The sequence below is a fragment of the Hipposideros armiger genome, unplaced genomic scaffold (genome assembly GCF_001890085.2).
Source record: "Hipposideros armiger isolate ML-2016 unplaced genomic scaffold, ASM189008v1 scaffold_318, whole genome shotgun sequence".
Taxonomy (NCBI): Eukaryota; Metazoa; Chordata; class Mammalia; order Chiroptera; family Hipposideridae; genus Hipposideros; species Hipposideros armiger.
Window position 1 is genome coordinate 1,756,208 of NW_017731668.1, and position 16,429 is coordinate 1,772,636.

The following is a 16,429-nucleotide window of genomic DNA, read 5'->3' on the forward strand; positions in this document are numbered from 1 at the left end:
AAAATACTAAAGTGATTCTCAGGTTAGAAGCAGAGAATACACTGCTACATCCTACCTCAGTGAAGGCGTTTCTGAGCTGTTGGTGATGTGGCCCAGGTACCTGGCTTTCTGATGACTGATGCAATTTAGTAAGAGTGCAGACAGAGAACTCAAACACTGGAGGGCAATTTATTGCTTATCTGCATAGTCCAGTGCTTGTGACATAAACAGCAGGTACTTTATTTTTAAAAGGTGTAAAGGAGGGGGTTTCTTTGTTTTGTTTAGTTTATACTGGATTTTCTAGTATGTGAGAAAAATTTTAGAAACTCATGTGGCAAAGCAAAGAGGATTTTTTTATACTTACATATTTGGAGGGTATGATTATTTAAAATTGTAAAGTTTTCATAGATAATTATTTTTTATTATAGAAGTGGTCTATTTTTATTGTAGAAATGCTAGAAAATGTAAGCAACAAGAAGAAAATCAAAAAGTGCATACAATTGAATCATCTAAAGAGAACCATTATTAATTTTTTGGTATGATCTCTTCTTAACACTTCTATAGTAATAGGATTATTTACTCTAATGAACTTCATTCATAGAGTCTAATGAATTTTAATTCAAAGATTGTCACTCAAAGGGGGAGATGAGATTTCTCCTTTGTGTTGTCACTTTCTACTTAATGAAAATTTCACTTGTCCAGTCTCTAAAAACTATACTGAGTGAACTATCTCCCCGGTGACATCTGCTTGTCTCTGATTGCAGTACAGCCTGAGGTCAGCTGGAAATAAGCATCGCTCCCTTCTGACCAAGTGCCCAGTTATTGGTCACTGCAAGCAGAGCATGGAGTGATAAGGAGAGACAGCTCAAGGCGACATGAATGGCGTTTTTGCCTTTTGCCTTCCATTCCCAGACATCCTGGATAACAACTAAAAGCTTTGCCTGAATATTTAAGATTTAAAACTGATAGCCCTAACTGAGTTCTCAGCAGCAAGAAATCCGAATATTTACTGACAGATGGAATGAAAAAAAAAATGGAACTATTTAGTCAGCACACATTATGTGTGTGAAATGACAATGTCGTGTCAACACTGTATCTGATTTTGCTCCAGTGACACATCTAAGGAGACTGGTAGCATGCACACAGGTCTGGGCATTCAGCGGCCACCTCAGAGTCCCCTTTAAGCCACAGAAGAGTGTAACTGTGACATGGTATGGTAATACCTCTGGTGACTGCCTGGTCCACGGACAAGGCCCTAGTGCTGAAGTTGTGTTCTCTCTACCTCAGCCCCCAGGTGGGACTGTGCTGACGATGGCTAACAGCAGGCACCCTTATGGCAGCTGTACAACAGGTGAGAGCAGGGCGGCTGCAAGCCCACGAGGCAGAAAAAATGCCTGAGGACGCGCAGAAGCACAGTCTAAAGCCATGCTGCACAGCTGCCGGCTGCTGGGAAGCAGCAGCAGGGGCTAACCTGTGACGAGCATCAAAGATGGAATGCCTCTTTTTGCAGAAAAGGGTGGGGCGACTGTGAGGTTAAAAAGCAGGGGACAGACCATGTACTTCTGTAAATGAACCACAGGGTTGCAGGTGAGATAAGTTGTTCTTACTTTTACACATGTTGAATAATTACTTTCAGCCTCAGTTTACTTCTCTGAATGCACTAATGTATTTTGCCTAAGAGAAAAAACCAACACAATGAAACAGGAATTTAAACTCTAGCTGACTGTGGATGAAATGGTTATTCATGGGAGGGTCTGTGTGCTAGTGGTCTTTTGCCTTTGGGTAGAAGGAAGAAAGAAAGGTTTGTGCCAAGGTGTTGGGAAAAGACAACAGATGTGCACATTGAGGAGGGGCAGTGGCTTGTGTTGAGCTGCTCTGGAGCAAGTGGTATGCGTAGAATGATGAAGGATAGCCCATATGCATGTGAGGCTGAGTATGGCCACGGATGCTGAGAACTAGGCCCGAGAGGCAACACCGCTCACCACTCCATGGACCATCTTCTCTCTCTCCTCTCTACAAGCCAATCCACCTGGCAGTGCTGGCATCCTGTGTTTGTTATTATAGCCTGCATTACAGGGGTATGTAGGTGCCCACAGAGGGCATCAAAGATTAACTGGAACAGTAGAACATAAATAAAACTTCCAATATCCCTCTGCAAACTCTTAGGAAGTGTCCTAATTTAGGCATTAACGTGATGGTGATCTCATTCGCACTCAGAGAATGATGAGGCCCGGGGCATTCAAGTTACATGTAAAAATTCATATGTTTGTTCTAGGTCATAGTGATTCTAAGAAGTTAATTACATAACATAAATGATAGGGCCCAAACCAGGTCCTGGCATAAAGAAGTTACTTACCATTTTCAAAGAAGCACTGCAATAAACTTTACGTGCATTTTCCATTTTAATTCTCATCAGCCACTTTAAAAGTTCTTAAATGACTATTACGTCTCTGACATAAATTTCAGAGAGGTATTAATCTACCCAGAATCACACAGTTTTAAGTGATCGAGTCAGAACAATAAGAGACTTCCCAGAGGTTTCCTGTCTTTCTCTTTTTGTTTTGTTTTTTCTGATTAGACTTGTAATTCTCAAACGGAAGTGGGAGAGGAGGTGATGGAGGCAACTGTCAGAATCCAGGTATAACAAGTACATCTGCTGTTATCTAATATAAACTACAGAAAGTAAAGCTTGATACACATGCTCAAGGCTGGTGGGGATGCTAACTGAAAGACTGAGAAACACTGCAGGGTTACGTGGCTCGCGATTGCTGGATCTGACCACACTGACTTACCATGGGACCCAGCACGTGCAGCAGCTCAGTGAGAATATCGAAATGCTCACTTTTATTTCTCTTTGGGTGCTAGGATCATGGGCAATTTTTATTTCCTTCTTTGTTTTTCCGTTTCCGCAATGAGATTGCATCCTTTCTAATCACAAAACTAGTTATTAAATGCTGATTCAGTTTTGAAATTGAATGTTTACTCTAATATGGAAATCATTTTTGATTGAGAAGTCATAGTTGAAAGGTAGTAAATGGAAGTACAAGTATATACAGGTAATTATATAAACATATCTACAGGAAAACAATGAGGGAAAATGCACTAATCCCCCACTCATTTTGATTGTCCTTTGAAAATGGTCCCCAGGACCTAAATCTAAGCAATAATAAGCCATCTGAACCACAGGTTTCTTGCAGCTACGTTAACTTTTTACATTTTTTTTGTAATGTGATATTAATAAATATTTATTAAATAAACAATTTAATGAAAAATACTTTAATGAATAAACCACTTACTGTTTTAAGGTACAGGGTAAAGAGAAGGATGAAGGACTCTACTGTACCTGCCTCTGTGGGGAACATCAAAATTACCTGTAAAGGTTTTCAATCCACAAACCTGCATAAACATCTTACATCACCTGCTACTATCTTTTCCCAGGTTGAGATACACCAGTGGCTGAAAATAGGATATACAGCTGAAAATCACTCAGATAGTGAGTCAGTGTTTCTGATGTTAATATGTTCAGTTCTCCCAGTGTATGGAGAATAGTGGAAAAACACTAACCCAGACCTTGTGTACAGGTGTCCAAAAACATCACACTGAAAACACTGGAGAAATATTTTATTGGCCAACTAGGGACAATATGTATAAATCTCAGAGGCCTGTTGTTGGTTCTGCTTTGCTTTGCTTTTGCTTCTCAAAGGAAAAGCTACACAAAACCTGGATTCCTGAATGCCATGTGGAGTAAGACTTCGAACTCTTTTATAGGGACCAACTGGGTTTAATTGTTTAAAAGTACTAAAAACTTAAATAAAGGTAGAGTATTAGAGATCTTATGAGCCATACAAATACAGGTGTTCTTGTGATTCAATAGTTTTCATTGATGCCATGTAGTTGGAATACTTCTAAAACTGACATTAGTATTATTTTCATAAGTTAAAATAAATTTTATTTAGGTATAGTCTATCCTTGTAGGAAATTTATGGTCTTGGATTAAATTGATATTTTTCATTTTTTCCTCTAGTAATCATACCGACCTCAGAACTTATGAGAAATGCTTCCTAGATTATTTCCTCATGGTGACTACTATGTATACTATGAAAGCAGCATTTGAACTATTCAGAAAGAAAAGGAAGACTCTCTTACTCATTGCTACCTTATCGTGATTTTAACATACACTTCACTCTTAACCAAGATTACATACTTATATTGACTTGTCCTCTAAACCAGAGGGATCGATAAATGAAAAATAGAAACAATGCAATAATGGATTATGATCAGAAGGCATGGATATTGGAAGGAAGAGAAAGCACTGTGATCTGAGTAAACAGCTTTCCTGTGAAAAAGGAAAGTGGGTTACAGTTCTACCTATTTTAGGGTTGCAAGAAAAAAAAGTACATTATTTTGAGACTCATTTCTGAAGGATTTGCCTCTCTCCCTGGACACCTCACCCTACTTCCCCACTTCATAAGTTACATGCTGTCTAGACCAGATTCAAGGTTCACTCTGAAAAGATTACATTCACAGGGTCACTGGGAGTGAAGGTGGGGGCAGGAGTTCTCAGGCTGGAGAATGGAGCTTTGATTTATGTTGGGTTGCAAATTTAAGTTTGGACCAGGACTTTTCTACCTTTCCAATCCAAAAAGCAAGACTGGCAACAAAAGAAAAACAACTTGCAATGCCATATAAATAACTTATACAATAACTTAGTATAAGGGCAATCTACCTAAATAGTACTTTATATGGTTTTAGGGTAATTACTGTATTTTCCAACTCCTGCATAGTACTATTATTAATATAAATCCTATCACCACATGATCCCTAATTTTCCCAGTGTTACAAACTTATTTACATCAAAACTTCATCTACAATTTATTACATAAAGGACAAGAATTATTTATTAACCAAGTTTAAAAATCAAATGATAATAACAAATACTACTGAAATCCTTATGTTCGTATTTATTTCACTGTTTATATTTTACTTCAAAGGGGCTATAATGTTCATTTGCTCTCATAACGTTCATATACATCTTCATTTAATTCAAAGGTCAAATGCCAGTGGTGTGGATCGATGTAATAAACAAGAGTGGAAGAAAATCAAATGTCATTTGGCTTTTTCCCTATCAGGATCATGACAGTAGAAAGAAGAAATGAAACTAAATTTTATATGCCGGTCGGCAGAAGAGGTTTCATTGTTATGAGGTAGGCATGCATGAGAACAAGGACACACAGAGTTCATAAAATGTCACTTCACAATGAAATATGTGCTCACTTGTTTTATGTAGGTTTGGCTTCATACGCTTTTAGATTGAAAATATGGATAATATAACAGAGGAGAGTTCGGAAAGGAGTGAAAAAGTGCGTGCAGATGGATTCTCCTGAATGCTCAGGAATAAGCTTGAGTTTGGTGTAAACCACTTGATACCAAGCAAACAAGATCACTGAGAGTCCTAATGTCTCCCACATGACCTCTGCGTAATGACCACTCGTAATGACTTAAAGTTAGCTTTCCATTATTTTTCATGGATATGTAAACTCAAAAATCTCCCAGGAAGCACTGTATTTCTTTTCAGAAGACTAAGGCTACGCCAGTACCACAGGAAACTTAGATAAAATGTGAAAAAAACACAATGAAGAGTCTGGATGTCTCAACATTAAGAGAATCTGAATGAGGAAAACATAAGCAAAAATAATCCTCTGCTCAAAAATAAAAGTAACCAAAGTAAAACAAAGAGCAGCTAACGAACAAACTAAACCTTTACAAAGTACAGCTTTTCAGCCACACAGACTCTCCAATCTCCCCAAAATATTCCACATTCTCCCTGATGTCTAAGTCTCTGTTCATGCATGGAATGCTTTCTTTCCTCCTTCTACACAGAACAGTCCCACTGTACAAATGTATTTGAAGTAATACTATTTGAGTTTTTAGTATTTGGACATGGTAGAAAAAACCTAATATTGATTGAGAGAAATCTGATTTAGTATCAGGCACAACCCCAGATTTTCTCTCACTCAGCGGCTGATAGCTATAAAAAGCACAAGGCCAAATCAGTGGCAGTGAATGTCTTCTTTAAACATAATACTGCCAGTTGTTTTTTTTCCAAATATTTTTTTGTATATCCTCTTTAAAAGAAATTGCAACAGCTTTTTAGAAAGCTAACTATTCCTTTGTAATAAATACAATCATTTTTCTACTATACTTTAAAATTCACTCTATACCTTTTGAGAATACTTTTATACCCGATATGAACTTAGTTCTGTTTTTAGAGGTCATTAATGTCCCATATAACAAGTAAAACAAATCAGGAAATGAGTCACCCATATTCTTAAATCTGAACACTGCTTGTACACTCTTCCTGAGGATCACTGGGCTTCGACATTAGGATACCTTGTATTCTATAAGACGAGGCAGTAAATTGGGAAGGCAAGCCACGAGTACTAAAGGCTTAATGTAACATTCCAGTTCCTTCACAACGATACTAATATTTCAGTCTTCACATGCTTGAATGAAGTAGTTTTCAACCCAAGATGCTTATCAAAATCACCTTGTGGACCTTTACAATTACAGATATTCAGGCCCATCTGAACTTACCAAAGCCGAAGAGATATTCATATATCCCAAAAATCCCAGCACACAACACTTCCCCGGACCCCATGCTGGACAACTATAATGTCTTGTGTGTTGCTAATTACTTTTCAGAGGCAAGGGTATAATTTCCCCACTTAACAAGGATTTCTTTTTTTTTTTTATAAATCTCTCCCTACCTGTAGCATAATACATCTGACTCAGTATACATATTTGTTGACTGATGTGATTTTTAAAAGATTTACTAAAACCAAATTAAGTTATACAATGATGTGGTACTGGAGTGTTAGTTTTGGAGCAAAATCATATAGCATTCTAAATTGTAGACAAGGATATTCAAACTGTTCAATGCTTTCATCTATTTTTGATGATTCAGTGCAATAAGAAATTTTGCAGATGTATGAAAAAGATTTTTTAATCGTAGTTATGCATGCTGAAGGAAATAGAGTATTAGCAGAAGGCCTAATTTACATTCCAGATGAGAGGGAGTGAGCAGTAAAATAGGCATATGCTCATGAGATTCAACATTAGATCTGTATATTCCCCATAATCCTATATGAACTTTGTGAACGTGCAAAAAATGCTTTCATGTTTGTTACAGCCACTTGCCCTAAATGTAAATGGTTTCCAAGGTAAAGTTACTAAAGAAAGTGACAGAACGTTTGGAAGAATTTGTCTCATGAATAAAATATTAAAACATGGCAGTGTTTTAGAAATAGGATACTGTGGGGAAAGGTAGCCTTTGCTTTTTCATAAAGCTTTCCTTTTATGTTAAGAAATATTTTCTCCTTCACCCTCAAGAGCAACAATTGACACTGATTACTTAGCAACCATATAAAGCCTGGCATGGTCAAGCTGTGATAATGGAACCATCAATGCAGTTATAATGTACTTAGGTCCTGGGGATGGCGATTGCAAATGTAACTATGATCCAGGCTAAATCCTCTTTGCAAGTCTGGAAGGGTTAAGAGAGACTGAATAGAGCTCTTTAATACGGCAAGTCACAAGTTGAGGAAAAGTAGGGTGAGGTTAAGAGCGTGACATGAACTTTAAAAAATTCTAGATATTGTTAACATGGAAAGCCCATCACTTTATTATTTTTAATCCATAGGTAATCCATTTATTATATTCAAATTTTAATAACACTTCAAACACACACACACACACAACACACACAACACACACAGACACACACGAAAGTTCCTCATAGTCTCTCAGATAATGAAAAGATAGGGCTTACTTTTCCTATCTTCCACATTGTAGGATATTGTCATTCTTTTTTGTTTTTGTCATTTTGATAACTGATAATTTGCATTTATTGGATCATTAGTATGGGATATATTTTTTTTAACAAATGTGTTCACCATTATTCACTATTACTTGACCCTAGCCTTGGCTCATGTTTCTATGGGATTAACTTTCACTTGTTTGTTTGTATCAGCTCATTGCATATTAGGGACATTAACTTATCTGTTGCTCATGATGCAAATAATGTTTTCAGTCATATTTTTAACTTTAATTTTGGTTATAGTTACCTTTTCTCATTTCAAGTGTTATGTTTCTTATGGTACTGAAGGAGGCTTCCCCCACTCAAAGAATATAAAACATCATATCCCATATTTTCTGCCAGTACTTTTATAGTAGTATTGTATTTAAGGGGAATGTTGCATGTTAATGTAGTTCTTTAATCCATCCGGAACTTATTTTTATGTATAGTTTTAAAAAGGAATGTAAACTTTGTTTTCTAAATTGAAATGTGAACATAAAATACCTTGAAATACTTCATTATAAACATACTCATGAGTGTGATAAATCAGGTTCTGTATAACAAAATATCTGTATATCATAAGGGAGTGAACAAAGGTGGGGTAGAGGTTTAAGTGGGTGTGAGGAAGGATCTTGAGATATGGTATATGTGTGGGAGACAGAACTAGGTAGTCTCAGGCTTCAGATGGAAATATTGGAATTGTGGTGCTAACTTGATATTCTGACCTCAAAGCTTGATTGACAGATGAAAAGCTGGGAAAGGAGAAACGTCCGCTTTATCATCAAACTAGATTATATCTGTTTGGCACACATTGTACGTCATATACAGATGTATATACACACCATAGTAGGTGTTCAATAAACCTTTTTTAAATAAAGAAAAAATATTTTGAATAAAGAAAAATATTAGGAAGAAAATAATGAATAGTGTTCTTTAGCCCCAGAATCTTGTGGGAAGTATAAAAAAGGAAGTGAATATGGATCTAATTTCACTAAGTAAACTCTTTGAAAATAATTTCTAGAATATCTGTAACTTAAATATTCAAATATAAGTACATGCGCTTTTTAGAACATAAACACCCACACAAAAGCTTTAAAATCACATATGAATATATTTTCAGATTCATGCTATTTGACATTACACAAAACTTGGCTTTCTCCCATTTCTAAAGATAATCGAGTTGACAACATGGGATTCATTTCTAGTTCTTAGTTTGGAATTTAAGACTGCCTCAGGATTTCATGTTTGCTACTGCTTCCTGAGACTTCCTGCTTCTGACTATAATCTAATTCGCAAATGATTCATTCCTTTGAACTGTGAGTGCTAAAGGTAAGCATTTTTCTTTTGAGCATAAAATACTGTGGCACACAAAAAAGAGAGGATTATAATCTTTGAATCTCAGGTTTCTCATCTGATATTTGAGTATTCTAATGCTACCTCATAAATCAAGGTGAGATTGAAATGAAAGGACAGAGGAAATGGGTCAGCACAGGGTCTGGTACATAGCAGTCAGATAGTAAATATTAATGCCTTACCTTTTCCATTTCTTGAAAACACATACATTACACAGGGGCCAGAAATATTCTTTAATTCTAGGTTAATGAAAGATAAACTGACATAATAATCTTAATAATTTAAAGAACTTAGAAATATGATCAATTTTAAAGTAGAAAAGTTATTTTTTTTTAAATCATAAGGATTGCTATAGTCTGATTGTTTCTCTTCCCTGATGATATTCATATGTTGAAATCTTATCTCCCAAAGTGATGGTATTAGGAGGTAGGTCCTTTCAGTGGTGATTAGATCAAGATGGCAGAGTTCTCATGAATGGGATTAGTGCCCTTATAAACGGGGCCTAAGAGAGAGCTCTTGTGCCCTTCCTGTCATATGAGGTTACAGCAAGAGAAGGCCATCTAGGAAGGGAGTCTCTCACCAGACATTAAATCTTCTGGTGCCTTCATCTTGCACATCCTACTCTTCAGAGCTGTGAGAAATAAATTTATGTTTATAAGCCACCCAATCTATGGTATTTTGTTATCGCAGCCAAAACAGGACTAAGAACGTAATAAAAAACAAAAAAAGGGATGTTTAAGAGATGGGGTGTGGAGTCATGATCTTAAATTTAACCACTTAACTGTATGTACTTGAGAAAACTACTTAACCTGTCTAAGCCTTAGGTTTGTTTCTTTTTTCCCCCATCTATAAAGTGGGCATAACAGCAGCAATAAGCTCATACAAATGTGGTACGGATAACAGTTTATAAAACAATTATCCCAAAGCTTGACATATCATCTTGTTAATATCTTATGCTTACAAAATAACCAAAGATATTTTCACATGTAACCAAGAGTAAATTTCTACGAAATTATGGAAAGGCTGTTGAAGAAGGACTGTGATATGAAAGAGAATATATGTGAGTTTCTGGAATGTGTGGTATAATACAAAGAACCATTATTTAAAAATCCCTCCCTCCCTGCAACATTCCTGCCTCAGGCTGAGAATCTCATCAGGTTTAGCTATTAGCCTCTTAGCTGTACCCATTAAATAATAGCTAATAATAGTGCTTATTGTACGAGCTGTGATCAACCAATACAAAGAATGTTTAAATTAAAAAAAATATTACAGTGAAAGACACATTGCCACTAATCTCCCTCAAAACACTCCCCTTTGCTTCAAACACACTTATTTCATTGTTCTTGCTACTTTTTGAAGCAGTTCTGGAAGTTCTCTTTCTTGAGTGTCTTTAGTTGCACTGCTGTGGCTGCCTCGATGTCCTGAATCATTCTGACTTTGGGGGAGAGCTGGAGGTCACACAGTGACAGATCTGGTAAGGTTGATGAGGACATACCGCGACATTTTATTTGACAGAAATAACCATTTCAGGAGTTATGTGTGACACAGAGCATTTCTGTTGTGATCACAAAATATGGTGAATGTTGCGGCCAGCCGAGTGCCATCCAACGGAAAGGCAGGGATCTTCAATACGGGAAGCGGCACGTGGAACCTTAGTAACAGCGTGTGACAAGTTTCAACTTGCTTGGTGCAGTCAGTCAGGTGTGAGCTACAGTTGAGAGAAGGTGTGTTTTAAAGTGTGCCGTAAATCATCCTCCATCATGACAATACCCTGTGTCACACATCGCTTCTGGTATATGGCAATTTTTGTCAAATAAAAACATTATGCTGTGTCCCCATTCACCTTGTTCACTGGATCTGGCACCATGTGACTTCTGGCTCTTCCCCAAAGTCAAAATGATTCAGGACGTTGAGGCAGCCACAACAGTGCAACTAAAGACCCTCAGAAAGAGGACTTCCAGAACTGCTTCAGAAAGTGGCAAGAACAATGGGATAAGTGTGTTAGAAGTGAGGGGGAATATCTTCAGGGGGATTAATAACAATGTGTCTTTTACTACAATAAATTTTTAAAATTTATATATTCACTGTATTTTGTGATCACACCTCATATATCAGGCACTGTTCAAGTGCTTTAGTTCATTTATCTTCCCAAGTCTTGCAAAATTTTCTCACCATTTCTGGTTTACTGATGGCAGCCTTCCAGATTTACAATGATGCGGTGCATGTGATTCCATTAGGATTTTAGCAGGAGGGAGAAGGGAGAAATTTGCTGGCTTTCCTCAGCCACCTTGAACAGGAAGTGAAACACTCAAGTGATCTTTGTAAGACACAAAATGATTATGCTTCGTCTCCACTGCTTCCACAACAAAGATTAGGCTCCCAGTTTAGGACATGGTCCTGACACATCTCCAGCACATTTCTCTCCTCAAGTTTTTTTTCAGACCCCAAAACTAGCCATTTGGTTTCACCCTCTTTGCCTTTCAATATGTGGGTCTTGCCTGTGCAATCTGCCCCCTTTTTTTCTACTTCATAGTCACATCCTTGTACTGCAAGCCTTTACCATGAAGGGAGCTCATCAAGTCTCTTCTAAGTGCTCCCAGCCAAAGGTGAAAACACCCTCTTTTGTGCTATTACTGTACTCTGTACATTCTCATATTGTTGAACTCACTACTCTCTACTGAAATTATTTGTTTGCATGTAATTCTCATCCATTAATTAGTCATCAAAATGACTAAGGGAAAGGGCCATATCCTATTCATTTTTATACCTTGAGCATTTAGCAGAATGTCTCTAAAGCATGCGTTCTCAATGGGGTGGATGTCACTTTCAAGGGGGCAAAATTTGGTTACTGGGAAGGGAGTAAAAAAAAAAATCATAGCTATCACAAGTACAATAGTTTGTAGACTTCCACAGAGCCACAGCACAAAACAGGTGATATAGTATATCTGAGGTATATCAAAATTTCCTAGGGAGAGGGCAATTAGGTAAAAAAAAAAGTCTAAAAAGCCTTGTTAGATGGAATGATAATAAAAAAAGTTTGATAACACTGCTTTGAGGTAAGCATTTAAGGTTTCTTTTTCTTTAAAAACATTTTTTTCCAGTTACAGTTGACATTCAATATTATTTTATATTAGTTTCAGGTGTACAGCATAGTGGTTAGATATTTATATAACTTATGTAGTGATTCCCCTAATTAGTCTAGTATCCCTCCAGCACTACACATAGTTGTTTTGAACATTATTGACTATATTCTCTATGCTGTACTTTACATCCCTGTGACTATTTTGCAACTGCCAATTGTAATCTCACTTATACTTGTATGTGGAATCTAGAGAACAAACAAACAAACAAAAAACATACAAAACAGAAACAGGCTCAGATAGAACAAATCAAGGTTTATTTGTATTATATTTTTGAGTAAATGAAATAATGAATTAATTCAAACTCCAGTACTGGCACTTATTATCTGGGTGACTTTGCATAAGTCTGTTGATGTAATATTTATCAAACTAGGCTGGTGGAAGATTAAAGCATTCCATGTATTTGAAACACAGTGAACTCAAACATATGTAAATAGCATACTCTTTTATACTTCAGGACTATGCCACTTAAATTCCTCTCCTCATCTTCTCTACTCAGAAACTTCTTAAGATAAAACTTTTTTGTGAAGTATGTCTTCATCTTTTAAGGAAAAACTTCTCTACTGTACATAGCTCTACTCTAATAATGTCTTTATATGTCTTTACCTGGAGCATAAGAATTTTCAGTGCAGAGCTTGTCGTATTCATAGGTAGTAGGTACCAAAATGAGAACCAAACTTAATTCTAAAAGCTGGTAAGTAAATGTGAGGTCAGGCACTTGCATGTCTGTGTCGATATAGCCTCCCCAGTTCTCAGGTCACTGTTACATCGAGTAACAATGAAGAAGCTGCCACCTAATTTACCCAGAACACCAAGTTTGCTGTGAGCTGATCTAGAAAAGCAAAAGCACATCCTCTACGAAATCTGCCTTTGGTGAACATGAGGTGGCCTAGATGTCACAGTTCTACAATAATCTTTTGAATCAAATGCTGAAACAGTATTGGTATTAGCATTGTTTTTAAGAAGCAGGATGATGACAAATTAGACATGGTTATTCTAATATTTAAATAAAAATAATATATTGAGTGATTAACTAGATCAAATCTTGTTGAAAGCTAATTGAATATGAGATTTACAGAGAAACAGGAAGGTTCTTCACTATTTTTATTTGTAAGTAGCATTTTTATAACTGGGTGTATGTAGCCTTCGTCCTATGTAAAGATGTAAAAAAATTCAGAATATAGTTCATGGATAAAGAGAACTTGTAGTAAGCCCAGAGGCATGAGATCCACGCATGACTGGGATCAAATCATAGGCCAGCAGGAAAACCCCGTAGGCACTTAGCACAAAGGAATTGGGGGGAGTTCTTTCCAAAAATCTCCTTTGTAATTATGCCGCATCATATTTTGCCAAGGGCATGGTCTGACGGTGGTTTTACTGATTTACTGGCCAACATCTGTAACATTATGAAAATAGAAGACTTGGAGCAATAATTGTAACTGCCATGGAGGTCTCCCTGAAGACTGGCTTTATTGTGCCATGAGTTCATGTGCTCCCAGTGGATAATTCCTCAGATCATGTGATTCATGGCCCTTTGACTACAAGTACTAAGGCCAGTGTCATGAAATAAATACTTGTAGCCTTTATATTTTCAATTCACAAAATTATATACATATTGTACTGATCCATATAAATAAGCCAAGGCCCATAATTAAATTAGACTAGGGCTAAAATTCCCAACATGTGACTTATCCTTTAGGATACACATGATGGTTCACTTGGATTAGCTACACCCGATGCTATCCATTATGGGTGGGGGTGGGAGGGCAAAAGAAACAATTGATAAACTAGGGTTATAAAACACTGTAGACAGAAAATATTTTTGCAAGGCTGTGATATCTCACTGAATATATAGAAAACTTTTAACTTTGTAAAGCAACTCTTCCCCAAACTCATTGTGCAAAAGTTGTCAGGAATGAAACAGATTTCATTCCTTTTGGGATTATGAATCTGATCCTATAAAAATGCACTACCTACAGGATAATTTAAGTGACTATAAGAGGTATGTAGAGATCACACAGTTCTCAATAGTATCCTTACATATTAAAAAAAACAAAAAACTGCACATACAAATCATCCTCAAAATATCATTTAATGTTGTGCTTTGAAAACTATGGTATGTAGTCCTTCCCTTAGCCATACACTGGTGAACAAAAGACACAAGAAACCACAAAATCAATACCGAGCATCTTTTGTGGTTAATCATTTTACTTTAAAATGTAATGAGTGTGAAGATATTATTTTAGTATTAAAATATATAAGAAATACAAAATGTACTTGGGTTTTTAAGATTAAACAAGAAACTTCAAAGAAATATCATGCTTGAGGTCAGTCAAAATATTCTGAATAAGATACATTATATGCATGTTTATCCATATATCCATACATGCGCATGAAAACATTCACATAAAAACATACACAAATATGTACACAAAAGTATATGCATATACAGATACATGAATACATACATTTATGCACACACAGATATACATATACAAACACATATATCATGTGAAGCTTCCTATAAGTTTTATAATCAGAAAGAGAGGAGAAAGAAAAAAATACTAAAATTATTGAGCAGATAGTTTATTACTATGTTATGATCTTGTGCTGGACATTTTAAATATATGATCTCAAATAATGATGCCAACAAATTTGAAACTTAATATTAGGACACCTTTAGTGATGAGCCACGTGAGTTTGGAGGAGGTTAAATAACTTCCCTGAGATGACATGACTAATAATTATCAAGGCTTGATTTCAAACCTAGGATTGTGAGGCTCCAAAACAAATCCTGCACTCATTCCACCCACATTTTGGGACTCCTAATTTTGGGAGTCCTAATACCTAAATTCTGTTCATCACTCTTTTACCTTGTGCTCTCTTGCTTTGCTGTAGTAAAAAAGAAAAAAGCTAAAGAATTTTGGTAACCATCACTTATAGCACAGCTATTATACTCGTATTTAGCATTATGTTTTTATTTGGGTTATGATATGTAGGATGAGTAATTGTAAAAAGGTCTTGAATTAAGTGATATATTTAAACCTCCTGAGTCATGTACAGGAAGGAACAGAGCCCCAATACATGATTTACCTTTTCTATAAGAATGATATGAAAAATCATGAAGTCTATATATTGTGAGATTTTCCTTTTATCTTATCTAAAATAGAAACGCCGATCATCATCATAGCACAGACACAGTTACTCCTCTGTTGTACAGAAGACAAAGAGAATCCCTCAAATAGTGAAGATGTGTGAAAAATTAAATACATCAGGTACAAAACACTAGAAATTCTGAAAGTGGGTACCTGGAAGGCAAGACAGTATATTTTGTTGGGTATGATGTCTGTCTGTTTCCTTTTTCACCTTTTTAACTTCTTTTTTTTTTTTTTAGCCCCTTTGAAAGCAAACAAACATCCCCAGTAACCTCCTGTGTGTGCAAATTTGGGAATTATTTTCCAGCAATCATCTGTAAGGTAATAACTGTCAAAGGACAGAGATGATATCAAAAATAAGGTCAACATTTAGAATTGGAAACAAAAATAATCTATATTGATAAGAAATTCTTCTTCCAGATAATTCAATACTTTAAAAATAACAACAACCCCTTTCACCTTAGCAGCTTCCTGCAGATAAACAGAAGCCACAACACAGAACTCGTGTTTTGATAACCTTGATCTCTTGAGTCCACTGTCATTTTAGGTTCTGGGTCTAGACAGACATATTTATTTTCCCTGAAGCTTTCAATAAAGCACAAGGAAGTCTTAGAAGATGTAATAGTTCTGAAGGATCACAAAGTTATACCGCAAAACTATATGAAGTTTTCATAATAATCTCTGTGTACAGCTGACCAGTATGTGAAAGGCCCTGGGGATATTTGACAAACACCTTACAGATATAATAGGGAAGGAATAGCTCTTGAGGTTTTTATTTCCTTAATGTACACGTATCCTGGGGCCAAATGAATATTTTTATTAGAGGCCATTTCTCAGCAAAGAGATAATGATCACAAGGGAAAAAATAAACACTACATATATGAAATATTACTAATATATGTTCGATTTTAATTGGAGGCATTTCTGGGTGTGCCAGGAAGCTTATT

At 36.2% G+C, this 16,429-nt stretch overlaps 1 protein-coding gene across 1 annotated transcript in view; it reads right to left on the bottom strand.

Moving 5' to 3' along the window:
* Positions 1 to 16,429, bottom strand: part of PDZRN4 (PDZ domain containing ring finger 4) — a 361,626-nt gene that overhangs the window by 243,175 nt on the left and 102,022 nt on the right.